Raw genomic sequence first — 27,931 nt, forward strand, 5'->3', positions numbered from 1 at the left:
CATTCATACTCCACTGATGAGAAAATACAACACAAAAATCTTTCTCTAACAACTTCCCATACCCTTTTACATATGGACTTTGTCTAAGCCGCCAGACTATATGTATTTTACTTGGCAATGGTTATAATTCTAATTAGTAGCTTAAATAAATACAGCATGGACTGATCATCATGTTTCAGGCCACATTAGAGCTTGCAACTGTCACATTGTTTACTAGTCCTCATAATATTCTAATTACCAATATGGTCAGGGACAAAATGCTATTTTGTTGAATTTTCTCTCCCTTGTAACATGGCTCAGCATGGATAAGCTGTGAAATGTATTAGAAAACAATATTTCTAATGATTTTATTTCAAAATATGTTTCAGATTGTTCATGCTGAGAAAGTTACCATCCAAATCCTTAAACTGCTGAGATGAACTGAGCTTAGAATTCCCCTGTAATCATTTCTGAAATCGCTAAAATGAGAAAAGTCTTCAGAATGGGAATCACTTTATGACCCACATTCCTTTGTGTTTAGATGGGGCTTAATTTCTGAGACCGCGTATGTGAATTTTGACTCCTAAAACAGGAATAGGGAGAGAAGATGGTGAGTAAGAGATAAAAAAGGAATAGATTCTGGCCACTTCTGGGACTACAGCCCTTGCAATTTACAGCTAAATTTCCTCCATATCAAATCACTCAAGCATTGTTACTAAGTCTACACACACTCTTGCTTTCTCTTTCAGCAAATAGGTCCTTTCATGACTCTTTCAGAGCAGCAACTACTTTTGTCAACAACCAAAGGAGCTCACTGCTGTGAAAATAACTTGGAGTAAAAACCAACCAAGCAAATAAAAAAATATATTTGTTCCTCAAAATTGAAGTGGAAAGGAAAATACCTGGGGATACACTATTCAAAGAAATATGGTAAGGAGACTAGCAATACAGTGCTGCAAGCCCTGTTGGAAATGCAGTTCTAGAGCTGAAATTCTTTCAGGATGGAGGCCATTCTGGCATACTTTGATAATGAGTATTTGTTCCAAGGAATCTTCTAGATAGTTTTTTGCATTGACTATTTGGTTGATTCAAGAGGTAAGTGAAGAGAAATTGGTTGCGGGGAATCACTCAGACTGCTTTAAAGCTCAGGGGAGTCTAAGGATACCTGAGGACATGACCCTGCTCATCTAGCATAGGTGCACAGTGACATACAATAATGTAACCATGATGTAGCTCAGGTAAACACGCATGCGCTGGTTACAGCACTATGTAAGAATGTAAACAGGAGATAGCAACCCGTGTAAGATTTATACAAGGCAGACACAAGCAGCTCTGGCTCTGGCTCTCTGCTCTGCTCCATGCTGCCTGCTGCTGTTGCTGATGTCTTGCATATGTGTATTCTTTAACCTTGGGACCTCACCTGGTAAAATCTCCCTTGAGCCCCCGCAGTGGGCTGACATGGGTAAAATACATTGATTTTATGTTGTGATTTAATTGTAAATGTTTCTGCAGTTTCATGTTTCCTGAAGTTCCAGCAGACAAATGGTAATTTGTTTATGGTTTTAATGATAGCCAGGCTGTGGCTGATTGAAAGATTAGATGATCCTGTTGCAGAAAAGAGAGGCAGAACTTAGCACATGGAACTCTGCCCCTGTTCTCAGAGCATAAGTACCCCTAAGCCCCAAAAAGTAGGTGTCTGAAATTTCAACATGAATGTGTTAATGACAAAAATAAGTTGTTTTCATGGATTCTGAAATAAAATTAGGACATTTGTGAAGTGACTGTGAAGCTGAGATGAAGCTGGGTACCATCATTTATTCACCATAGTCAGACAAAGCTCTGGCCAAGGACAACGAGACATGGTCACTATCCCTGTGCAAAGTGGAGTCATATGACACGTATTGGCATAACTACATGCCTCAACATTTACCGACACTGAAAAGTGTAGATAAAAATTATGTGCGTGAGATTTTGAGGAGCACTGCCTACCTCATCACAATAATTATGACATCACATAGTTTATTATACGCTTATTATTCACAGATCTAACAATGTGATATACTTATAACCTCCCCTAGTCAAAGGTGAAGTAGAAAGCAGATTAACAGAGAAAAATGTTTCACTAATAATTCCAATTTGGTTTCATCCCTTCTATTGAATGGTCATTTCTCTTCCTGTATCTAGATGCCCCCTCAAAGTCTTGTGCACGCAAAGGTGAGGCTTTGGGAAGTGAGTGCATCATGGGTGTGTGATACTCATCAGTGGATTCATGCATTGCTGAGTTTATAGCTAAATAAGCCTGGCCAGAGCAGGAGGGTCCCAGAGGGCATTTATCCCACTCCGCTCTTCCTTGCAGCCTCTCTCTGCTTCTTGGTGGCCATGCCATAGCCAAGCCTCCTCTGCCATGTCCCTCTGCCATGCCATCCTGCTTTGGAGCCATCCAGCTATGGATGAACCTCTACAAACTATGAGCCCAAAACAACCTCCTCTCCTTTATTTTGTAGGTGTCATGTACTGTGCCCCAGCAACAAAGACAGTAACTAAGACACTACAGATTAAATCATATGGGCAATTTTCTCAATGAAAAATGAAATGTACTAAAAGGTCTTTGTGCAGGTTTTTTTTTTGAGACAGAGAAAACATTACCTAAAGACTTGGTGCTATCACATTAAATTACCAAAATTGCAATATTTAGTAAATAAAGCTGTAGGTCAATTTAGGGTAATGTATATTGTTTCACTGGAAAACATGTACTAGGTCATCCTGGAAAAACATCTTTTATGACTTTAGTGGTACCTGACCTTAGACATAATCTGACCAAAAGCCTTTGAAATGCATTCTTTCCTTTGTCTGGTTACTTAAGGATCTGATCATTATAGATCATTTACATTTACAACATTAATTAGTACTAAATTAGAAAAGTAGGACCATGAGGTAATGGTAGATAAATAGATAGATAGATAGATAGATGATAGATAGATAGTAGATAGTGAGTATTGTTACAGGATGTGACCTTACACAGTTTGGAAGCTCATGTTAGTTAAATGGGCTCTATAAAGCAGCTGTCATTGTTTCTGATGCTAGAATATTGTGAAGTAGCAAGTTGTTTTTCCTTAATGGCTAAGTCAAACACACAAGCTTATAGAACATCTCTCTTCTTTGCCTGTTGATCCAGTTGTATGTGGGAACCAAGTGTCCAGGTGACAGTTTCAACTGCTAGTATAATAGAATCATTGTTGTAGAGCCAATAGTCATGGGAGAGCGAAACAGAAATTTGCCGTTGGGTCACTTAAGGTAACAGTGAAAGGAGTCACTCCTATTTCAATGCTTTGATTCCCAGGCCTGTGAATCCAGGCTACATGGGAATAGCACTGTTGGATGCCATGTTGGAGTTCCCTATTTTAGAGGATTTGTCAGCCCTCTTTCCCCACTACAAGTTTCTTTATAAACCAGTTGCTTGAAGATGATGGAAAATTTGTGAAGACCTTTAGATTTCATGAGCATGGGCCAACTGCCATATTTCACTTGCTGTGCCAGAAATTCTTAGCTGAAATTGATGCTCTGTGCAATCCCACTAGGTAGGGTAAGACACTCCAAAGCCCATGGCTGATCATTTGGGCAGATCCATATCTACAGTGAATATTTATTTTAGTAAGAAATAAACCTGGTTCCTTTCATGATGAATGTGGTCTAATGTAAACAACACGATGTGGATAACCCTTCCTGGGAATAGTGCCCTATCAGAAGCTCGAGGGGCTCATGCTGCTCTCTGAGTCTGTCCTCTGCTCTAATTGGGCACTTAGCCTTGTAGTCAGCTCAGCCTTGGTGAAAAGAAGTCCACGAGAACAAGCCCACATCTGATCTCATTTTTGCTCTCAGGGTAATTTGTTCATGAGTCTACGAGGCAGCAACAGGAGTAGCTGGGGAAGGAAGCCAGTGTTGCCCACAGAACAGATCATCCTATCCATTTAATTATAAGATCTCTTCCCTGCTAAAGTCATCTGTGATGAGCATTTATACGAGACACAGTCTTCAGCCCCTCCACCTGTTTGGAAAGGCTGACCATACACCGCCTCCTAAAATCTGAGGAAGCGGTCTTAGATGAGAAAACCATATTACCATTCCATCACTGTAATTCTTTGGATATCTTTCTCTATTGTATTACACCAAAATTCTGTCATTTTAACATTTTTGGTAATGACTACTTTGGACCCATATTTTAACAAATATACAAAAAAAAATACACCCATTCTTAGCACAGTCACATTTTAAAACACTAAATTTAGACTCTTTGATTAGTTGCTCTGCAGCAACACACTAGGCCTAATATAACTTCCTATTTCTTCCATTTTGATCTCACACCCTGAAGATCTACTCTCATGGAATTTTCAGGTTTCTGTGAAGATAAATGGGCAAACCATGCACTTCTCTTGGTGAGCATTCTACCAGTCTCAGTCTTACTCATGTCATGCCTTCTAAAAGTACTTGTCTACAGTTACCTATAGGTCATAAACTGAGTTACTCTGTTGTCACTGAATGCCATCTGATCACCAGTACCCTCTTGTCATGGGATAGAGATCATTAGTGGCCTTAACACCTGCAGAGAAATAATTTCAGGAAACTCATGACTAATATAGAGAACTTATTCTTAAGGTTTTATCTCTTAGTACCTACCCCATTTTCAGTACCAAAATATGATTTTATTCTGCATTAGTTAGGATATAATTGAAGACACAAACCATTAGGAGATAGATGATAGATAGATAGATACATACATATACGTACACCTGCATACATACATCCATAAACCAACCAAGTGACAGATTTGTTACAAGGATATGAATCATGAAATTGGAGAGCTAGAGCTGGCTAAGCAGCCTCTGAGAGGCTTTGTTTTTCACATTTGGTGATGGAACTTGAAGTCTCAGGGCAGATAGACTCTACAGAATGTAGATACAAAGTGGCAAGAAAAAAAAACAAGAATAAGTAGGAACCCCCAAGGATGAGCTGGAACTCGTGGGGCTGACGTCCACATCCATTTTGCTTTACCTCTCTTTGGTATTATGCATATCGTGAAGAGTCCAGAACCCTTCATCAGGAAGCTTGACACAAACCTGCTCTAGGAGTCAGACGTGCAGCAAGAATATTCAGGAACTGCTGCACATTTGTGGCAGCTGCAGGCTCCACGGCTCCCTCAGGCCGGCATGGTGTATCAGCAGATCAGTGATGTGTCAACTACAAAGTGGCTGCCATTTTTCACTCTGTCTTCTAAATTTCTAAGAAGAACCTCTCTCAGGTTCACTGTAACCAGAATAGGAAAAGAAATCTGGGAAACGTAGTTCAACCTAATCATTTTGACACATTGCAAAGCCTCTGTACATCTGACAGGATGCTAGGAAGGAAAGGGTGTGAAAGGGTTCTGAATAACTAAGCATTCTGAAAAGCAAATAGCAAGGATCTTTAGTAGACACAGTAAAGAACATAAGGTGTTCTTGCTTACCCAAACAGAAATTAACACATTTTTAATATCATACTACGTCGACGTCTAATTTCTTTTATTGATATCTTACCCAAAATGATACTGTGCATTTATTTCCCACAGATTCTTCTAAAGATTTCTTTTTCTTGTAGAAAGGAAATGAAAATGAGCTATGTGATTCCTGTGGTTAAAAATTCACACTTTGATTTCTCCCTTCTCATTCCTTTGAGGTATGTCTAGATTATTATTTCTTCTTTCACAAATACATTAATAGACATCTGTATATCACATAATTGCCAAGTTTAATAAATATATAATTGTTATAAAGTGTTATGTCAATTCTTGAAAGTTAATAATGAAGTATAACTAAACAATAATTGAAAAGTAAATTAACGATAAGTGTGGTAAAATTATTATGTTCGCACTGTATTATTTCTGAGTCTCATTTCCATGGTAGATTATAAAATTGTAATGTTTTATGCTACTAATATATTTCAAATGATATAAGTATAAAATTTGTTTAAAAATGTTAAAACATTTTAAAACACCTAAATTTTTGATAGGAAAAGTAAGCATGATACATATTATGTCAGCTACTAACTTTTCACTTCGAATGATCTAGTTGCGTTTTCCATTTTCCTTCGCAAACCCATCCAAACTTGTTTCCCTAAAACTCCAACTAACATTAATACGAGTGTAATTTATCGAATAATTTTCATGTGTTCAGTATATGGCCTACTTGAAAATTAATCGTCCAAAATTTGAGAATGAGGAACTCTACTGCGAAGTTGGTCTTTTAAACACTATCAGAAGGTCAGTGCTAGGAAAGACACTCCCTCCACTTTGTAGGAGGGTAGAGAGCAAGGAACAGAAAAAATAAAGATTTATTTAATTGCAGTAAAGTTAAGATAAAAATAGAGGCCCAAAGGCGCCCAAAGCAGGGACAGTTAACCAGCCTCCGTGAGGGAGGAAAGGTTTTTAGATGTTTGACTTAAAGGATGCTTTGGAGCTGCAAAAGAATATGGTGAAATGGAAGAGAAAGATATTTCCAAAGAGAGAAAACAGTACGTGCAAAGCCTAAGCTAAAGGAAAACAACCCTTGAAAGAAACTGCAGATAGTTAATCAAGTGTATAGTGTGGATTGTGGGAGTGCGACAGGTGACATTTGAGAAGGCAAAGGAAGGCAAGGTCTCATAAAGGGCATAAACACATCGGGATGATTCTACTTTATCTTGAGACCAAGAAGTGCCATCAAACTTGTAAGGGCCTAATCAAGTTAATATGTTAGGAAAATCACTTTGAGTGCCTTTAAAAAATAAAGTTGAAGAGAAGAATGGTGGCAGATGGACCAAATAAGAAATGACTAAAGCATGAACCAAGGTATTTTTCAGTGTCTTAAAGATGAAATAGTTGAATCAAGAGACATTGAGATGATCGATTTTACAAGCATTAGTGGGTTAACTAGATGACAGGAAGAGGTGACATCCAAGAAGTTTCCCAACATCCTAGTTTGGGCAACTGGTTGTCCAATCACTGAGCTTAGGAATAAATAGAGAGTAGCAATTTTTAAATGAAAATAGAGAATTTAAATAGCTTTCCAAGTTCAAAGATCTAAGAAGGGGCGGAGTCCATGGGATTATACTTCTAAATGATTCAAATTCATGCTAATAGTAGATTCTCTGAAATGCTTTCCAGATCTCTTTTGAGGAATTATGTATTTATTCTCCCACCTGTTGGAAGTGCTGCCAGTTGAAAGGTCCTTCAAGGAAATCACTTCCATCAGTGATTCCCAATGTAAGATCCCTGGACCAGCAATATCAACATCATTTGGGTAGTTAGAAAAGTACAATTCTCTAGTCCTATCCCTGACATACTTGGAAACTCTGGCAAGAGAGACCAACAGTGATTAATTCAGCCCTCCAGGGTTCTGATTCCAATATATGCTAAGGTTTGATATCACTGGCCTCCACCAGTGACTACCTTGACAAATTCCCTCTTCCTACTTTGTCAAACTCAGAACAACATGAAAATGTAATTTCAGTTTTTCGAATTTCCGACAGTCAGTTGGGGCTTTTTAAAGACCGCATTGCATACCAGCTTCCCCCCTGCCTGGTGATGTTTACTTTCCCTTTGCTACAGGTGTTTATCTTGCAAACTAATCTCTATCTGTGATGTTGACTCTTCAGAAATCCAGCCAGCAATAGCGAATACCAGGAGTGGGCAGAAAGTATAGAGACTAAAATGGGACGCTGGAATTGACCACCTGCTGGCACCTTATCGCTGGTGGTACATACAGCCCTGGGCAGAGATAGCAGTGACATTGACAGGCACACTGGTGATAAGTGTGGGTGGTATAACAGTGAAAGGAAATGCACCCATGGATGTAATACATCAAGTATTTGAGAAATATGGGATAATTTCAAAGAAATTGAAATTATCTGGCAAGAGATGGTGAAAATGTATGCCTTAGGGAAAGGAATAGACTACGGAGAGTAGTCAACACTTAAACGGTAAGTGCGAAAGCATCAAGTCCTCTTTGGCAGCAGAGGAACAGAACTGGATGGCAAAGAAAAAACGTTGAGAACTAGGCCCCAAATGTAATTGTTTTAAAAAGTATCACAGCTTGAAAGAAGCTTGAATTCTTTACATAATAAAAGCTGCTATGCCCAAGTCACAGCCCTACTTGGAAAGAATGTGACCCTGAGATGTGCAATACAACTAGAAGTATGAAATCCCTCTACACAGTCAACCTTCTGGATTCCAGCAATTGCCTTCCTTCTCTGTTGAAGACTAGCACTTCTCCATTGCCTGAACTGACACATAAGCCTAGGCATTGTGAGACAACGCATACTACCTTAAGATTTTTCTTCTTCTCCACAATAATAATTAGCATTCACATCATGAAATCAGTTAATTAGGAAAGAACTAGACTTATTAAAGGAGTAAGAGGGCACCAAAGGAGATGTAGAACCTTATAAGCATGAGAAGGGACCAGTGCTCAGAGCGGCTGAGAACACTGAATCAGGAGGGAGAGAATGTAAAGCTAAATAAAGAAGCACAGGTTGACATGAAACCAGTATCCTGGGAAATAGCTTCCAAGAACTTGGCAAGGGACTGTAGGCGACATGCTAGAAAACAGCAGTGGTCTAAACTAAATGAAATAGAAAAGTCAAAACTGCCATAGTGGTAAGTAGAAGGGAAGAAAGGGGTTGTGCTAGTTAATCTTTTTTATCAATTTGACTAAGAGCATCTTGGACAGGTGACTGGGTTGTGAGGGCACTAACCTCTTGGTGGTTCAATGGGTTAATCCACTGATGAGTTCATAGCAGGATGGAATACTAGGAAGTGGTGCCTGGCCCGAGGAACTGGATCATGGAGCCATGTCCTTGGGGATTATATCCGATCTCTGATCCATTCTTCTTTAGCTCTTCCCACTCTGCTCTCCTTCCCAAACACTACAAGCTGGGCATCCTTTCTGTCACGATTGCTCTACTTTGGAGCCAGCTGACCATGGACTGAAACCTTCGAAACTGTGAATTAAAATACCTCTTCTCTTCTAAATTGCTAAATTAAAATACCTCTTCTAAACAGGTATTTTGTCCCAGCAATGGGGAATCTGGTGATTATAGGAGCATACAAGAGTGTTGATGTGAGGTATGACTGAAAAATAAGATGAACATCTAAATTTTTTAAAATGCTTCACACAGCCAGTGATATAGTTCAGTGGCACATTGCCTTTCTGGCAAGCACAAGGTCCTGAGTTTGATTCCTGGTACAAAAAATAAAATAAAATAAAATGTTTCACAATAAAAGATATGTTGCCATTAACACACTTCACTTTGAACACATTTGTCCCATCATTCTTGGCACTGTCTGAAGCAGTGTTAGAAATTCTCTTTTGTGAGTGTCTTTATTTGCACTGTCATGGTGGTCTTGATATCTTGAATCAATTCATAATGTTTATCTTTCCTGGCCACTTTGATTTGGCGGAAGAGCTAGAAGTCAAGTGGTGCCTGAGCTGGTGAGTAAGGTAGATAAGGACATATTTAACGTATTCACAGCCTGCCTTTCCATTGGATGGTACTAAGCAGCAATATTCACTATGTTTCTTTTTAATCACACCTTGTAAAGATACTCATGAAAGAGGACTTCCAGAAGTGCTACAGAAAGTGACAAGAATGATGTAGTGAGTGCCTAGAGTGAGGGTGAGTATTGTGAGGGAGATTAATCACAGCATGTCTTTTACTAAGTACATTTTCACATGTGAACATTGACCATATATTTTGACCACACTTTGTGACATGTAAATCCTGAAATCCTATCTTCCAACCTATGTTCTGAGATATTCCATTTACCAAAGCAATGAGGAGAGCACTGGTGAGAAAGCCATGCATATTGTAAAAAGCTCAGCGGCAACATTCCCTTACAAATCAGAGCTGAAGATACTGTCACAGAACTCTTTGATGGCAATGTAAATGTAAGATGCTAAAATAGTAAATGAAAAGTGGTGGATTTCGTAGGTTGTATATTGCCAAATGACCTCACTGTAATCATATGCCAGTACTCACTGGTAGACCAGTGATGGCAAACGTTTTAGAGCTTTTAGTGATAACAAACAGCCTGCTAAGCACACAAGCTGTAGGTTTGCCACACTGGTGTGGGGATTTCGTTGGTTAAAATAATGGAGTGCTGTATGCATTAGATTTTAATTAGCCATTATAACAAACATCTATACACCCACGTTAATCTCTGGCAGTATATTAAGCAGAATCCAATGTTGGTTCTGAGTAGGTAGAGTCTTGTTCATACCAGTTGTTACTGTTTGTGTATAATGTTCCTCAAAAGCCTCATGCAGTCATAGGTGGGGCTTTTTCAGAGGTGGCTAGATCTAGAATGTGTGATGCTGAAATTAAGGGTATGTGATTACTAAGTTAGTCCACTGACTGACTTGGCACCTGCCTAAGCTGGGTAGCCTAGATAGAGTATAAAAGGAGCAGAAAAAAACTAGTATTGTTGCTTGTGGCTCATGGCTTGCTTATTTTTGCTACTTTCTGCCAAACATCAACTGTTTGTCCTCTGTGATGCCACTCTGCCTTGGTGCCGGTGAACTATGAAATCAAACAGCTACAAACTGCAAGTCAAATAAACTTTTCCTCCTTCAAGTTTGATGTCAGGTATTTTGTCTCAGCAATGAGAAAAGTAGCTAAGACACCAATCCTTTAGGATTTTGATATTTTGAAAGATATTAGTCCATTTAAGCCCACTATGAAGATTTGAACAAAACACTATTGGTTCTTATGGTATGTACTATGAATGTTTACACTCATTAACACTATTTTTAAATAGTAACATGTAACATTTCTTTTGTATTGTAATACATTTATAATCTTTGCTTAAAGGAACATTATACCAGGTGGTATATGGAGGTAATTTTGGTGAAAAAAATAGTGTAGAGAATGGGCTGAAAAATTTGATGACATGTTTTCCTGATTGTAATCTATATTCAGGATGTTAATATATAAGCATTATTTAGTTTTATATACATGTATATATAACTTACATTAATTTATAGCTAAGAAACTTCTGCATTTGTAAAATCATGCAATTTTTATTAAAGAATCACTTCTTGAATCTAAAATATTTTTAGGCTTTCAATAAAACATGTATTTAAATCCCTTCATTTACTGACCTATTATTGAAAATCATTGTAGGCAATAAAAACACTTTTTAATAATTCTTCCGAATCAAACATAACCCAGCTGAATATTCCCTAAAGTGTGAAACAACAAAGGCAATAGATGAAAATGAATCAGTGATGCTGTCTAAAATTTTAGCTTAATTTTTTTGCAATTGCTCAAATATTAATAAGCTGAGAGCTGATCTTTTTAAACATGCAGAATCTGCTTAAGCCTTTAAAAAACAAAAAATGATAAACAGAGATTTAGCCCCACATTGGTAAGGAACACCCTCAATGTGACAAAGAAGAAAGCACACAGTCACGAGACATTTGTAGATGGTTATTGTTATGCACTGCCTCAGAATATGTTCTAAGTGGCATTACTATAAGAAAATGAATGCATTGTATGGATTCTAGGTTATATATATGCTGTTTTACCACCTCCTATTTAGACATTAACAGAAATTGATACGGTGGATCTCACACCGCGGTATGAATAAACAGAGAACCAAAATATGAATCACTTTAAAGCAGGCACTGTTTTATTTTTATGAAAGAATTTCGAAGCCTTAAAAATAAACATTGAATCCTTAATTAGTAAATGACTATTCATATAGTTTTTCAAGGTATGAAATAGGGCACAAAATACTCTTCAAAGCTATGGTTGGTTACTAAAAGTTAAGTTTCAACGCTACTCTTGTTAGAAATGTATGAGGCATATAAATATGATTTTTCTTGTAAAGCTTATGGTGCTAGTTTACATCAGCTTGAATTATTTATCCTTGTTGGAATCTATTATGTGTCTCACTTTTTCTTCTATCTATATAATGGAGATTATAGAAGTAACTTCCTCATAAACTCAGGGGGAGTGAGTGAATATCCACCAAATGCAAATATCACCTAGCATGTTACATGAGATAAGTGTCTTAGATACTGTTATTGTTATTTTGTCAAATATTGTTATTCAAGTACTGTTATTTTGTCAAATAGAGACCTTTAGTACTTCCAGTAGAATATTTCTGGTACCTTATAAGCAAAATAGGCTCTTATGGGCTTGGAACTTAACTGAATTTTTTTTTTTTTTTATCACACTGAATCTTTAGGAAAATGAGTTCTGTCCCCAGGCACCCATTTTTAGCAGCTAGGGTTTATACACATGCTTTAGTAGGGACAGTCTGATCAGGCAGTGTGTGCTTAGAGACCAAGGAATTGACTATATCTAATGTTTCCTATAGTAAGCTTATCTTTGGAAAGTAGTCCAAGTGACAAGATTCCCACAGTTTTTTTTCCTTTCCTATTAGGAAGAGCAAAAGCATTGTGAAGTCACTCTGAGGAGGTAGCAGGTGTTAGAGAATTCCTTCCCTCCCATCCCATGTTAAGAATTTTGTTTTCATGCACAGAGAATGGAGAGCCATTGAAGTGAATAAAGAGAACACAGCACATGATTAGGTACATTTATAAGACAATCACTCCACCTGTCATGTAGAGAATGGGTTGGTGAGGTTGGGAGTTTAGACAAATGTAGAAGAGACCAACAAGTGATTAATGCATTGTTCTGATGAATAATGTTTTTAATATATAGTACAATAATTTTATTTATGGTAGAAGCAAAAATCTTTTACTTGTGAAGGCCTTAATATAATTTTTCCCATTTTTGAAATTTTCCCCCTAAATATGTGTAATTTGTTTCTTCAAATGATAGTATCTACCACGGCTGCATTTTATTCTGAAGGGAAAGTAGAAGGTCTGTTGAGTTCTGACCAGGGGGTTTCAAAAGTGCTTTCTTCATGAAGACTCTTTTTGCATTAGTTTTCAGCCTGCAGAGGTTGGTAAAAATTTCTGGGTTGCAGATTAGATCATCTTGGTTGGTCATCAGCTCCTCTATGGAACTAAAGAACTTAGTCATAGGTGCCTTCTTCTTCCCATGCTCCTGGCAGAATGGGCTTGATACTGCTTAGTAGCACTTCTTCGTAGAGTTCATAATCAAAGAACTTAACAACAGCTGTGATACCAGAAGAATGGAGGGCTTCAATTTTTGCTCCATAAAACTTCTCTTCCCAATAAAGTGTAGGGCTGGGGCTATAGCTCGGTGGTATAAGCCCCTGCCTAGCAAGTGCAAGGTCCTGAGTTCGATTCCCAGTACCAAAACAACAACAAAAAAAAATCCAAGACATCAATAAGTGCAAACCACTCATCCCTATGTTTCCTCCTTTTTTTGCATACTCCTTAGGAATTGATGATTCTAGCTCTTTTCCTGGCTTAATTGGCCCAGACCTTCTGGGCCCACTATTGTAAATTTTACCTTCATGCGGTGCAGCTGTGACAGATCCTGCTCGCTTACTCTGTCCTACTCTTCTCCCAGTGGTTTTTCTGTCTCTCCCTTTGGCACGCTAATGACACAGTGACTTTTGATAGGACTCTAGTAATCAGTATTTATATTAAAAGGCTTTTCAATGTTTACATCACTGAAAGTTTCATTATTTATTTTTCATGATTTCCTGCCATACAAATGATCCATATTACCTGTTTGCATTTCTATTTTCCTACATTTTTGATAGTTGTAATTTATGAATTCTTGATGAAGTGGATTTGGTTTTGCCTCTGTGTAGGAGGGACCTTTTCCTGATCTGATTTGCATAGCATTATCTTTTTTGTTTAAAAATATCATCATTGTGCTGAGAACTTAGAGGACGTGAAGTATCTTTAGCTCTGTCATATCTAGGATATGGTCTATCATGTTTGATTCTATCCCCAGCCCAAATATCAGATCCTGAAGAAATACTTGGTCTTTCAGAAACTCTATTTCTAGCTTATTCATTGCCATGAAAAATTGACTTTGAATTTTTGGCATCTTTTTGCACATAAAATTTTTCATTTTTTATCCTCCTGGTATCATTACAAGGAAGATGACTTAACTAGTTATCTTTTATTCCAATTTTTTCTTTTTTAAAATTAATCTTATTGCTAGATTTTAGATATATAGAATGGTCACATTCATCTTAGGGAATTTGGACGTGTACATAATATGTCTTGATTCTTCTTTTCAAAAATCTCTTCCTCTCCCTTTAACCCCCTTCCTCTCCTTATTTACAAAAGCTTTGTTTCCATTTTATTCAGTATTTGACATTCTGTGCTGTCCCTGATGAAGCTGCTGTGGCTGTGACTTAGATTCTTTCACACTTAAAGCCTCACATTAGGCCTCAAGAAATCAAATAATGTGCTTGGTGCTGAAGGCCTTGCATTTCCTAGGTGTTTTTCATGTTCATATCTTACTTGATCTCTGCCTTTTCTTATGCATCTTGGAGGTGGACCCACAAAAGATCTCTGCTTACTGCTGTCAGGGGGTACTTTCAATGCTACTTCTGAGTGGTTGCCACTATCCATAAGAGCTCACCCGGATGCACCCTTATTGAAACCCATTTCTGTTATGTGCCTCCATGCCTTCTCATCAAATACTTCTCTACAGCCGCCTTCAGGTTTCTCTTCTAATTTTGTTGGCTTTTCTTTCTGTAGAACTTTCTTAGTTACCAGCAGAATTCATATTGAAATTACGTCTGGCACCACTCCCTCCTCTTCCAAAGTCTTGGTTCCTTTTCTCTCTTTCCTTTTTATTTTATTTTATTTTACTGACACAAGGAATTTATTGGTAAATTTCTCAGGCTTGGGTCAAACTTGCAATCCCCCTCCCTCAACCCCTCAGAGTGCTGCAATTACAGACGTGTGCTGTCAAACCCACATAAAAAGATACTTTCTTGAACTAATTGTGGTTTTAGTGGAAATGAAGAGCAAGAGAAACTACATGAGATTTTCCTTCAGATGACAGAATTCAAATCCAAACTATTGTACTCAGATCTCCGACTCTGCTTTCACACTGGTAAAATGGGGAAGCCGTAGTTCCCATAAACAACAGCTGTAAGGAATATAGGAAACGTGGACACAGGGAGGTTCAGCAAAGTCACAGAGCTTGAAAATGATGGTGCCAAGGTTTAACTCAAGTTGTCTTAGCATCACAGCCTCTCCATTTGTGCCAGCCAGAAAAATTAAATGAGAAGATATTTACAAACATGCTTAAAGTTACTCTTTGAGACACTTTGGCACATTGGCAAATGTCACCAATGGCTGTGGTGGTTAAATAAAAAACCCTGTATATATTTTAAAATACAAGATGACCTAGTTACAATGTGATCATATGCTCGGGTGTCAGTCAGTTTATGGCAGGATAGTTTTAGAGTTCAATTTGCAATTATTTGACCGAGCTTTTAAAAACAAAAGAGAATGAGAAGTCAGCTTGTATGGTAGAGACACTTTGCATTGCAGAGTATGGTTACATGTCTCCTTTGCTGGTTGCTGTGGTGATTTTGGCAGGGAATATCAACAGAGGTGAAGTGATATCCCAGTGTCCTCATCTGCACAAACAACGTGTGATGGAAGCAGCTCCTTCCTCTTAGGGGAGGCCTTCATGCCTCACTGGCATATTATTGTTTATTCAATGAGAAGAACACTAGATTACAAAATGCTAACTCAGTTCCTGACAAAATTCTGTCAAGAGGTTACCTACCTGTGAACAGAACTCTTGTGAGATTGAGAAGTGAGCTTTTATGAGGTTTAGGGCTGCTATGTAGCACATTTAACTGGTTCAAACCATGCTTTGAGACCCACCTGTACACCTCTTGATGTCACCATGAAGAAATACGCAGCACAAATGAATCTGGGGTACAGGACCAATGCTAGATCCCAGCGAGATCATTGTCATCCTATGTTTTGATGAGCAGCTCCATCAGGAGATGCCTGAATGCCTGGAATGTGAGGAGCTTCCATAGTGGAAGCAAGAATGACAGACTGAGGGAGAAGAATGCAGCCTTTTCCACAGTTTTCTTTTACCCACACACTCTTTAAATGAGCCTTCCTTTTTTAAATCACTAGGTGTTAAAGAATGCTTAATTAGACCAAAACTTGGGTAAAGGCTAGGGAGAATTGAAGAAAGCTCCCAAGAAATCAAGTTATCCCAGAAGCCATTAGTAGTGTTTGTGTCCTTACACATTTTTGGAAGAGACGTAACAGCCCTGCAATTCCATATCCAGGGGAGAATTCCATCATGTCCTTGCCTGCAATTCATAATGCACACAACACTGGTGGAAACTTCATGTGCATAAAAATCATTCATTGTGCTATGGAGGTTCAGGTACTAATAAAACTTGAAATTAAGTGGTTAATTTTACATTTGCAAAAAAATGGTCCATAAAGTGAGTCAGCTGGACTATATCGTAAATAGTACTGTTAAAGAAACTGCAGGGAAATGGACCAGGTTACATTTGCACAGAACATCTGCTTCAGAAGCTGTAGCCTGTGCACCTCTGTCTCTTTACCTAAATGCCCATTCCGTCATGAATCTGCCTATACAACTTACTGAGTAATGGAGGAAATGTTCTCTGCATGGCTTTCCACACTTTCAAGTTCCAGCCATGTCTAATATCACTGTACTATGAACTAAAGCAAAAATGCACATTCTGTGTGTTTCATAAAAGCACAGACTTGATGGTAACACAAAGAAGAAGACAAGTTGCTTCCTCCTGTTGTTCAAATAGACAAAGAACAATGAATAGAAATAATAAATGAACCACATGCAACACTTCTTGGTGACCCAGAAGGAGACCTACCGAGTATGACTAAAGCAAATGTGTCCATTTACTGTAAATCTGAGTTTGCCGCTAAAAGGATATTGCAGTCAAGTTTTAGCCCAGCCCGCAAAGTCTCTCCCAAACAGGCCTTGTTTAAGAAAAGCAATAAAGCACTATGGTACCAAAGAAGGCAAGGAAGCCTTTTTAAAAAAATCAGTGTGAAACTCACATCTTTCAACTTAAACTGTGTGTGACAAATGAAGTAAGCTAAGTGTCAGGTATTGCCGTGTTGATTGCCCAGCCAACCCAAGAAGACTAACATGGAGTTAAGCTAATAATCTTCTGTGTTCCTGGCTCCTTCAGCTCTAACGCGTCTATAGCTGTGCCTCCTGCAGGGTTCAATTGTACTTGTTGAATCCCTTTCTTCTTTCGACACAGCATGGATTCTGAATTGTTTCATTTATGTTCTTTTACATAATCAGAACTTTGAAAAATAAATTGATAAGACTCTTTAGATTTTAAATAGCAGTTTACTGAAAAATGATGCTTATAGGAATGGTAAGTACCTAATTCCCTACTTTCTACCCCCAATTACATGTATTTACTCTTACTATATCTTCCACAGCGAAAAGTACCCACTATAATGAATCAAACGTAGTGTGAGCATTTTTTGGAGAAAGACTTATTAAGTCTTTAAAAAGCTTAGTAAGTTTTATATTCTCACATTTAGAGTAAAGAGGATGGAATTATAGGATTTGAGAGTGTAAGAAGCCTTAGAGAACTTCCATTCCACAGCATTTTGCAGTAGAATAAAAGAGGCTCAATTAGGTCAAAGAGGCAGCATTTTATATAGCAAGAGGGGCAGGGCTTTGCAGCCAGCTAAGGTTAGATTCAGTTAGGGCATGACTGCACAGTTCACAAGCAGGTTGTTGAGTGCAGGAAAGCCTTCATTTCTTCATCTGCAAAGGGAGCAAGACTACGTACTGCATAGGTCTCTGACAAACAGTAAATAATGCTACCAGCTAACAAGTAAAAGGTACAGCGTAAGCACTCAGTATATACTGTGCCTCTCTTTGCTTGTCCTTCCCCCCACACCCTCAGGAAATGACTATGTAAGTCTCCAGTTCCGTGTCTGAGAGGGCTGAGCTGTGGCTGGTCTACTCAAAGACACTCTCATTCCAGAAACCAAGCAGGCAAAACAATTTGTTCCAAATCCATGAGGAGATGCAAAGTAGGGAGCGGGAGAGTGAGTAGAGCAGAGCTCTCTGTTTGGCCTGTAGGACATCAGTGAGTGCTGAGCTGCTGTTTGTCTACTCTCCAGGAATTTCCCTGTGCAGTTGTCTCTGGGTAACTGTGGGGCTTGGTTCCAGGAATTTCTCCTCCCACCGTGAACACCAACATTTGCAGATCCAAGTTTCTTGTGTGAAACGGTATATAGTGTTTGCATACAATCTGTGAGCATCCTCTCATACACTTTCTCTCTCAACTATTACAATAACTAAGACAATGCAAATGCTATGTAAATAGTTGTTAGACTGTATCATTTAGGAAATTAATGATAAGGAAAAACTCTATACATGTTCAGTATGGACACATTTGTTTTCTGAATATTTTTTGCTCGGCAGTTGGTTGAATCTATGGAGGCCAAACTATAATTTCAAAGGAATTGAGTGCTTCAATTCTATAAGAAAGATCAGCAACGTGCCTCAGTAATAACAAGGGGTAAATATATTGAATTTGTCCTCAGAAATAGGGACCAAAGTCTTCACACTCCCAGGTGGTCATTATGTCAGAATGCTCTACTAGGGGGAAGGGGCTCACATTTAATGAGAAACGACCAGAAATGAAGTGTGGTCTTCTCTGGCTGGTGAAATAGGTGTTATTATTCCTATTTACTGAAGCAGGCTCAGAGAAGTAAAGGATATAACACAAAGGATATGAGGGTGATGAGCATCAATGCCAAAACTGAAAGCAAGGCATACCTGACTTCAAAGCTAGCTTTGGCTTCCTTGTACCGACAACCTCCCAGAATTGTTCACCTTAACACATAATAACTAAGCCTGTGCAGATGAACCTTCCAACGTGAGTAGTTGGAATTATAGTAATCTGATCACAGTTCACTGACCCTGGCCACTGTGGTTAAAGGCATGCCATACAAAGTGTATTCTACAGCACATCACATAGGAAGGTACAGTCATAATCAAAAGATTCCTTTACTTAGGGAAGAATAAAATAATTGCAAGACAATGGGAAAGACTATAGAAGAAAACATCTCACCTTTATATTTCAAAAGAAAACATCTTCTGTTCAGTTTTTAAATAGCCACTGGTCAGAAGGGCTAGAAACTTTCACTATGAGGAGATATATTATTACTTGTTCTTCATTTCTTTATCAAGTGAGACTAAATAACATTTTTTAAAAAGTGAGAAACTCAGGGTAAAAAGTATTCTAAAATTTTTTAAAATATTTGGAAAGAAAAGCCACAAATTGTGTACATTAGAAAGTCTAAATAACAGAATAAGTCTCAATTTCAAACAAAATTATTATTTATTTTTAAAATAATTCCACTATAATAATGCAGAAATGATTTGGTGTAGTTCCAATGAATGATGACTGACTCACTGATCATTAATTGTCCAAATTCTGTGCTGCTATCACAGAATTCTTACCTTTTAAGGCAGTATTTGGCTATCTGTAATAATACTCCAACTAATCTCATATAATTATCTGCATTAGCTTACCACTGCTGTGATTAAACACCACAGGTAAATGCTCAGAGGAGAAAAGATTTACTTCGGCTCACTGTTGCAAGGAGTGCAGTCCATGGTTGGCTCACTCTATTACCACGGGCCTGTGTTGGGGCAGAGAATCACGGAAGAGAAAGTGCAATGGAGCACAGCTGCTGCAGCTGGAAAGCAGAGAAAGAAAAACAGCCAGAGAGGAAGAGGCTGGGGACAGCAATAGTCCTCAGGGTCACACACCTGTGCCCTTCCATTTGTCTAGGCCCACTTCCTAACTCTCCACCACTTCCCTGTAATGCCATCAAATTATGAATTCATCTGTGTATCTATCCACTGATGAAGGTAGAGCCCTCATTATCTAATCACCTTCCAAAAGCCACACCTCTGAATATTTCCACTTTTGGGAATTAGACTTTACTACATGAGGTTTTTGGGAACAGTACAGATCCAAACCATCACACCATCTGAGCAGAGCAGGCCAAGGCTGATATGGTAATCTGCTGTATCACAGATGAAACCCTGTATCTCTGGCTCGTTCACCCATCCCATCTGGCTTCCATGCTTATTCTAGCTCCTACTATCACATACATGTGTAAAAGGGAGGGAATAAAAGGAGAAAAGGAGAGGGAAAGACAGACTCCTTCCCCATAAGGATATGTCCTAGGAGATTCACATATTGCTTAACTGAAGCTAAGAAATTTCTTGGGATAAAAATTGTGTTACTAGGACACAAAGGAAGACCGGGTAATGGGAATTCTACTGTCTGTGATGTGGATCTTAATGGGGCAATTTGGAAATTACTCTGTCAGAAGCTATTTCAAATTGTAAAAAAATCACAAATTTTATGAGACATATTCATTTACAATTGAGCAGGATGTACTCCAGGAATACATTGAGAGAAAAATGTGATAAGGCAAGGCAGTTAGATGACCCTGGTGGGCCCTTGCAGAAACAGTATGGATCAGCCTTCAACTTTGTTTCCCTAGAAATCATTACAATGTAGATTTTCCATTTAATCAGACTGTCATTTTTTTCCAACATTTTAAAACGTTCTTTAAAAGAAATGTATGTGCATCACCATTTTTATTCCAAGGTAAATATCACTTATGATTAAAACTTTCTTTCCCCCACTTTTTAGCTTATTGTGGTGGCAAATTAATTTAATTGGAAAGCTCTGGCAAAGTGTAAAATCATCACAGTTTTCTTGTACACATTATTAATTTATGGCAGAAAACTATAAGTTGAAGTCGTGAACTAAAATGATACCTGGAAAAAGAACTCAGTGAATTTAGAACTGTATCAGTCAGTTTTCCTTTGAAGATGATTACTCTTTTTTCTAATTTCACATCAATGAAATCTTATGCTATTCAATAACATTTTCACATAGCAAACTAGAGGGGGAGAAAATATTCATTTTTTCAGTGTTTCCCAAATAGTTGTGGAAAACTTTTCACTTCTGTTTCTCTCTCTCTATGTTTCCTAAGAAACAACTGATTCCAAAATGGCCAATGGTCACATCAATTATAATTTTTTGGATGTAATAAGACAATATTTTTAAAGCTAGCCTATGAGCACCATTTACATAATATAATTTACAACAACGACTTTTATATATAAAAAGTCAATCACTTTCATTTATAAATTAAAGTGACTATTAGGCTTTATTACTCAGTGTTATAAAGCTGTCAGCAAGTGCTGCCTTTACTGGTTTGCACTGGTACCACAAACCATAATTCATGGTGAGCTGCCTACAGTGTGAAGATTCTATTTGCTATGTATTATTTTAAATCACATGTGTATGTGAAGGTCATCCAGGGGCCCATTGGAAAGTATTCTTCTTCAGCCCAGGGTTCACAGTGGCTCTACACTTTTTTTCCCAGGTTGTCATTTCCTCATTTGAAATCATGTCCACCAGAATTTCATAATTTTTCTTGCCATATTACCTTATTGTCTTGGTTACTTTGCTCTTGTTACTGAGACAAAATACCTCACACCCAAAATTAAGGAAGGAAAGGTTTATTTAGCTCACAGTTTGTGCAGGTTTCAGTCCTTACTCAGCTGGCTCCAAGGCAGAGTGGCACACAGCAGAGGGCAACAGTTCATAGCAGCAGGAAAACAGCAAAAGCAGCAAGAGCAAATGGGAGGATTAGCAAGAGCAAGCCTCTTTCCCTCGCTTACATTGTATGCAAACTACCTGCCCCAGGGCAGATGTAGCACTCACACCATGGATCAATCATAAACTCTAGAAGCCCTCCCCATGACTGCATAAGGCTTTGGGGGACATCTAGAGACAAACCGTAACATTTACATTATTGGTCATCTATGTCCTTATGTCAAATGATACTCATAGTCAGTGAATGAACACGTTCACAGATTTTCACATAAATCTAACACATGGAACATAATGAAGAGATGAAAATGAGTCAAGCATTTCAAATCATGATAAATATGTAATGATACCATATAAAATGCATACTGTAAAACCTTTAAAATATTTTTCTGTGCTCCCAAAACTTTAACTGTTAAGAGCAACATTACTATGTGGATATGCTTCATCATAATGTTCCCTGGTAATAATTTTATAGGTACTAATTTTATTTTCTGATTATTCTGAAGTGTTAATGTGCTTTTCCTTTTGGGTCACATATTCAAGTGACATTTAGCATTTTCCACAACACCAAATTTAACAAGTTTGGCAAAATTTTGACTATAGGACAATCACACTTTCAGTTGGACATGAGGCTGGGATTTCTGGGCTTTGTGGTACTGAGCCTCAGCAGCTTGCTAGCGCTAGACAAAGTATTCCAGTCTCTCATTCTCAGGTGTTCTTATAAAGACATGTAACAAGACTGAGAATCCGATCCAAGTTTTTCTGGCTTGAAGCCATATCTTAATACAGAAGGGACAAATATGTAATCTGTAGAGTTTGCAAGCTTGGGGTTATACGACATCCTAACAAATAAGCAAAATGCTACCTTGCTAAAACAAACATTACCTCAGATGTACCCCATGCATTTCCCACAGGTGCTCAAGATAGTCAATGAAAGTTATGAATTAAACTGCCTTTCCCATAAAACTTTTCTGCTATTCATATTTATTTATTTTTTTCTCTTTTGGAATAACTTTATTTTGGGAGAGTTCCATAAGCATTAGGAACATACATAAAATGACAGACCACTGTTGAAAATGAAGAAAACAGCATATGATCATTTCCAGCTTTATAAATTTTTAAAAAATGATTTCAGCTACAATAGAAAAATTTAGATATTTCAGCAAGAAGCACCTTGCAGGACTATAATTACATATAAGCCACTGACTTACTGTTAATGGAAAAAACTCACACTACACATAGTTAACTATAGCATTTCTAAGCATAATCACAGCTGACTGAATGTAATGTGATATACATCAAAATTCATATGGATGTCACGCAGTGACAGCATCATACAAGGATGTTGTAAAGAAATAATTTTGTGTCATCATATCATGTTCTTTTTGGGGGATACCTGGGAAAAGTTTTTATAACTTTATGCTAATAAGCATTATACTTCTTCTGCACACCTAAGAAAATATCCCATGGGTATTATCTATTCTTTTTGTTGTTGTTGTTGTTTTGCAGTACCGGAGATCGAACTCACAACCTTGCGCTTGCCAGGCAGGCGCTTATGCCACTGAGCTATATCCCCAGCCCTTGTCTATTCATTTTTGATTATTCCCTTTAGTATCCATTAGGAAACCGGGGTGAAACGCTAAATGTGGCTTTGAAGCTTTGTTCCCTACTCTGCCTTATTTTTGCTCCTTTTTCGTGGGGGTTACAACTTATGTATCCTTGTAAATTGCCTACATGTTTTTCTGGATAATGGCGGTAGTACAAATTTAAAAACTGACAAGGTGAAAGAAAGAAAACCCCCGAAAATATAAATTAATAAAATACAATATGAGCTAATATCAATGTAAAAACATAATCGAAAGGCATTAAATATGCTCCACATTGTTCTGAATCTTTGGGAACTAGCTATACTGCCCTGCAAAGGCTCAAAATTGCCTTATAGAAGGCTACGTGACACATGCTGAATACAAATATGATTATTTCTGAAGGCATTGTGTAAACAGATTTAAAAAGTGATTTGCTGTTAGTTTCTGTCAAATCTTAAAAAGCAAAGTCCTAAACAGAAAGAAAATGTTCAAATGGGAACGGGAGGGAGGGACGGGGGAGGGGGAAGAGGAGGGAGGGAAAAGAATAAAAGAGAATAGAAGGGAAAAATGGGAAACAGAGGTTTTATGAATAAGGAGGGGAGGAGGGCTTAAAAGGAGGGGAAAGGATTGGAGAAAAAGAAGAATCAGGATATATGATGTACAAACTCCCTCTGATGAATGTGATAATTATGTATATCTAAAATGTACCAATAAAATTAATTTTTTTTAAAGTTCTAAATTTTCAGCCACACTGGCCTCTTCCAACGTGCTAGGCAGCCCCACGGTCTTTGCAGCGATTGCTACCTCTGCCTGGAGTCGCTTCTCTTTGTGGAGAAGAGCTTGATTTTCTCTTTAAACCCTGGCTCAGCACCCTGTCTCCGTGACTCCGCACTGATCAGTCTGTTTTACCTAGCAATCCGTCCTCAGCATGTCACTCCAAATCTCTCATATCCTGGTGCATTTTTTTCTTTCAAATATAACTTCATTAACTAATTATTATTATTGAGTCTATCCTTTGCTTATCAGTTGAATTTTTTTCTCATCATTAAATCTCAAACTTCCAGAACAATGCACATACAACGCATTCAATTAATATTTGATGGGATGCAAAGTTTTGTGCATTTTGAAAGTTTGAATGAAAGTAAAAATATTAAGACTGCTTTCATTTTCACATAATTTAAAAAAACTAGTCTGCTTTATCTAAAAAATAATTTCTGACAAAAATCTCACCACTGCACCGTATACGCATTTTTTTTCTATTTCAACAACTACTATCTTGTCTACCTCGTTTCATACAGTGGCCTTCTGATTGCCCTCGCTTCATCTATAAAGTCTCTACCCTGATTCTTTATGAGCATTACCCCAGGAAAATTTACAAAAATTAAAATCACATTATTCGTGGGTTTTCACTGCTTGGAACTTTAATTGCTTCATGTTTGTCTTCTGGATGTATTTTAAACTTCTCACTGGGGCGTTCAAGCATCATTGACTTTTGGGCTTCTATAATTTTCCAAAGATGATACTTTAACTCCAGTGACCGCGGTTCTCCCACCATGTCCTGAAAATCGCTCACCTTTCCTGGCTTCCCTGAATTTTTAGTGTCTTTCCTGCTGAAATTCCTACATTATTTACCTATCAAATCCTAAAACATCTAGTTCATTGTCACATATCCTTCAGCAAAATGCTCTCTGATCTTAGAACATCAGTTGTATTCATTTTTAGTCACTCTTTAAAATTAGCATTTCAGCTTTTAACCTTATACTGTGTGCTATTGTTATAGAATTATCAAGTAAAATTTATTTATTTATTTATTTTTTTTATTTTTTTGGTTTTTCTCCGGTACCAGGAATCGAACTCACGACCTTGTGCTTGCCAGGCAGGCGCTTTTGCTGCTGAGCTAAATCCCCAGCCCCCCAAGTAAAATTTAAGTGCCTTAGTGTAGACATTACATCTTATACTTCTGGATCTATTTTGGAGAATACTTGATACACTATTAACATAATAGATGGTAAAAATGTGTATTAAGTAAGCAAGTAAATGTCAGAATTTATGCTGACATATTATGAATAGAAGGTTCGGTGCTATAATATGGAAAGTAACTAGTGGTTAATATTTGCAAAGTATTATTTTGTTTTCACCAAACATCATGTTTATTCTTCACAACCATCTTTCAAGGTACTCAGCATATTCCCATTTTACAGTGGAGGAAATGGAGGCTCAGAAAGGTTAAACCAGTTAACCAAGGCCAACTGTTAAGCACTCCATCAAGGACTTGAGACTTACTGACATAGTATACAATATATCATCGTTACTTTAACTTGGATACACAGGAAACATTTATGTATGCATACATATATAACACATTATGTATATGTTACATACTTTATATAATTTCTTTGATAAATTTTTAATGTGAAATGCTTCTGGGGATCTGACTCTTATGGAAATCTGATTGCAATTCTTTTCCAGGGTATTTCTGCACAGATATTATTAGCTTGTGTTGATAAATAAAGTCCAGTAATCACTGATTTTGAAAATAATCAACCAGAATAAAATGTCCAAAAGCTTTTGACATCTCACGACTGGATTTTATGGTAGTTTTCGGAGAACTGGTGTTTACTAGGCAATACATTCCTGGGAGAGATTATGGAAGCTTATAACTAAGCATATGTTCTAGAAATTGGGTCTCAGTGAGCATAGTTACAAATTAACAGTATTATATAGCAAATGCTTGATTTCTTTCTGTCTTTAAAATATGATTTCAAAGTCCTTGGCTTTTATTCTGTTTAATCTTTTAGGGAATCAAACTTATATCCTACTTAATTCTGAAATACAGAAATTTCTGTGCAACTTTTAAAAACTCAGAGATCCTGTTTCATTATCCAAGAATATCACGGATAAATTTATTTTTATCTTAGTTTCCATTTAAATTAGTCTCAACCTAGAAGCAGGATCAAAATGCAAAATCTGGAGAAAATTTTAAGCTAGTGACAGTCACGTGCTTAAGTTAGAATCACACGGGAGCACGCTGACGCAGTGGATGTGTGGGGGGTCAGGATCCCACTTTTAGCAAGTTACCAAGGTCACTCTGAAACAGGAAGTTTATGAAGCTCACTTTGAGAACTACTGCTGCACAATCACCAAACTCAACTTCACAATTTGAAATGAGCTAGTTAATATATAGAGAAGTGAAATCACATATGCAAATTCATATGGCAAGAAAGTACTGTAACAAAAGCTTGGTCTGTCCCTAGGCTCCTACTTTAGTGCTGGTTGCACTATATCTCAATTAGTTTTCTGAAAATTTCATTTGAGGTATCAAAAATATTACAGGTGTTAAGTTAAACATCTCTGTTGCCGAAGTCCTAGGTTATATTTCTAAATACTTTAGTAAGCTGGGGGCCTCCAGCCTCCCTGCCAATCAATCAATTCTTAATATCAGGATAATTGCAATATCTTAACAGTAATATATATACATGTATCTGCATATATTGTAAATAATAACTGATAGTCTGGTTCTCTTCCTTACGGTAAACTTAGCTTTCAGAGTAGTGAGAAAGATAGAGTTTCAGGGCAGTGGTGGAGGAAACAGGTGATTTCCAAAGTCATCTTACGTGGATATAAAGAAAACTGAAGCTTATAAATGCAACAGGCAGTGGGAATACGTGAGGAAAAGAAATTAAAAGATGATTCATTTTTTGGTCTCTCTGCCAATATAATCCTTCCTGACTTTTTGGTCATAAACTGTGCTAAAGCTTACTTAATTATCTTCACTTAGAAAAGGAAATTTGGATTCTGTTTATATATAAGGAAGTACTTGGTTACAGTTATCATCAATTTGTTACTATTTCCTTCCACTGTGCATAATAATTTCTAAGTTTCTTGACTTTGAGTATAATTTTCTATATTTTATTCTTTCTTCTTGTTGACAAATAGTTTTTCTTCAACAAGAATTAGAAGGAAACACAATCACAATAGTAAAAATGCAAAGTATAAAAGCCTGGTCCTTTCTAAGTCTTTTTTTTTTTTATTTTAAAGAGAAAAAAACCAAAACAACAGCAATGAAGACAAAAGCAAAAACAACACAGAAACAACAAAAATGATACATGACCTCAAAGTAAAATGATAGGAATTAACAATAGTTGCTGTACTACACAGTGTTATCCTCAACAAAGTTGCTCAGTCCACCAAATAGAAGAATGCAAGATTGATCAAACAATCAAAGACAATAATAAGTAATAAAAAAAATTGGAAACTATACAGAGCTTCACCATACAAGATGGTAGGAATTCAACAATGGCTCTTCTCTTGTATATTGTTGTCTTCAAAGCAGTTGTTCTGTTACCACATATAAAAAATTGGTCAAGACCACAGAAAATTTTAAGCATTTACTGTTCCTTTCAATAAACCACAGACACCAGCAATGCGTCTATCCCAGCTATCCTTGTATATACATATAAATTTGGTTTCTCATTTTAAAGAGAAAAAACAAAATAACAAAAACAAATACATAAACAAAACAGCATAAAAACAATAAAAATAATACAGAATTTCAAAAAAAGGTGATAGGGTATTAACAATGGTTGTTCTATTACACAATGTTATCTTCAAAGTGATTGCTCAGATAACCAGATATAGACATGTAAGATTGATCAAACAATTACACATTAACTGTTCTTTTCGATAAACCAATAGAAATTAGTAGCACAACTATCTTAGCTATCTTGTGTGTGTGTGTGTG

General features: G+C 37.3%; 1 pseudogene; it reads right to left on the bottom strand.

Annotated features, from left to right (window-relative positions):
- Positions 1-13,033: 13,033 nt before the first annotated feature.
- LOC102024842 lies at positions 13,034-19,578 on the bottom strand (annotated as a pseudogene).
- Positions 19,579-27,931: the final 8,353 nt, after the last annotated feature.

This window comes from Chinchilla lanigera, unplaced genomic scaffold (genome assembly GCF_000276665.1).
Source record: "Chinchilla lanigera isolate Chin_1 unplaced genomic scaffold, ChiLan1.0 scaffold00034, whole genome shotgun sequence".
In the NCBI taxonomy this organism is placed as follows: Eukaryota; Metazoa; Chordata; class Mammalia; order Rodentia; family Chinchillidae; genus Chinchilla; species Chinchilla lanigera.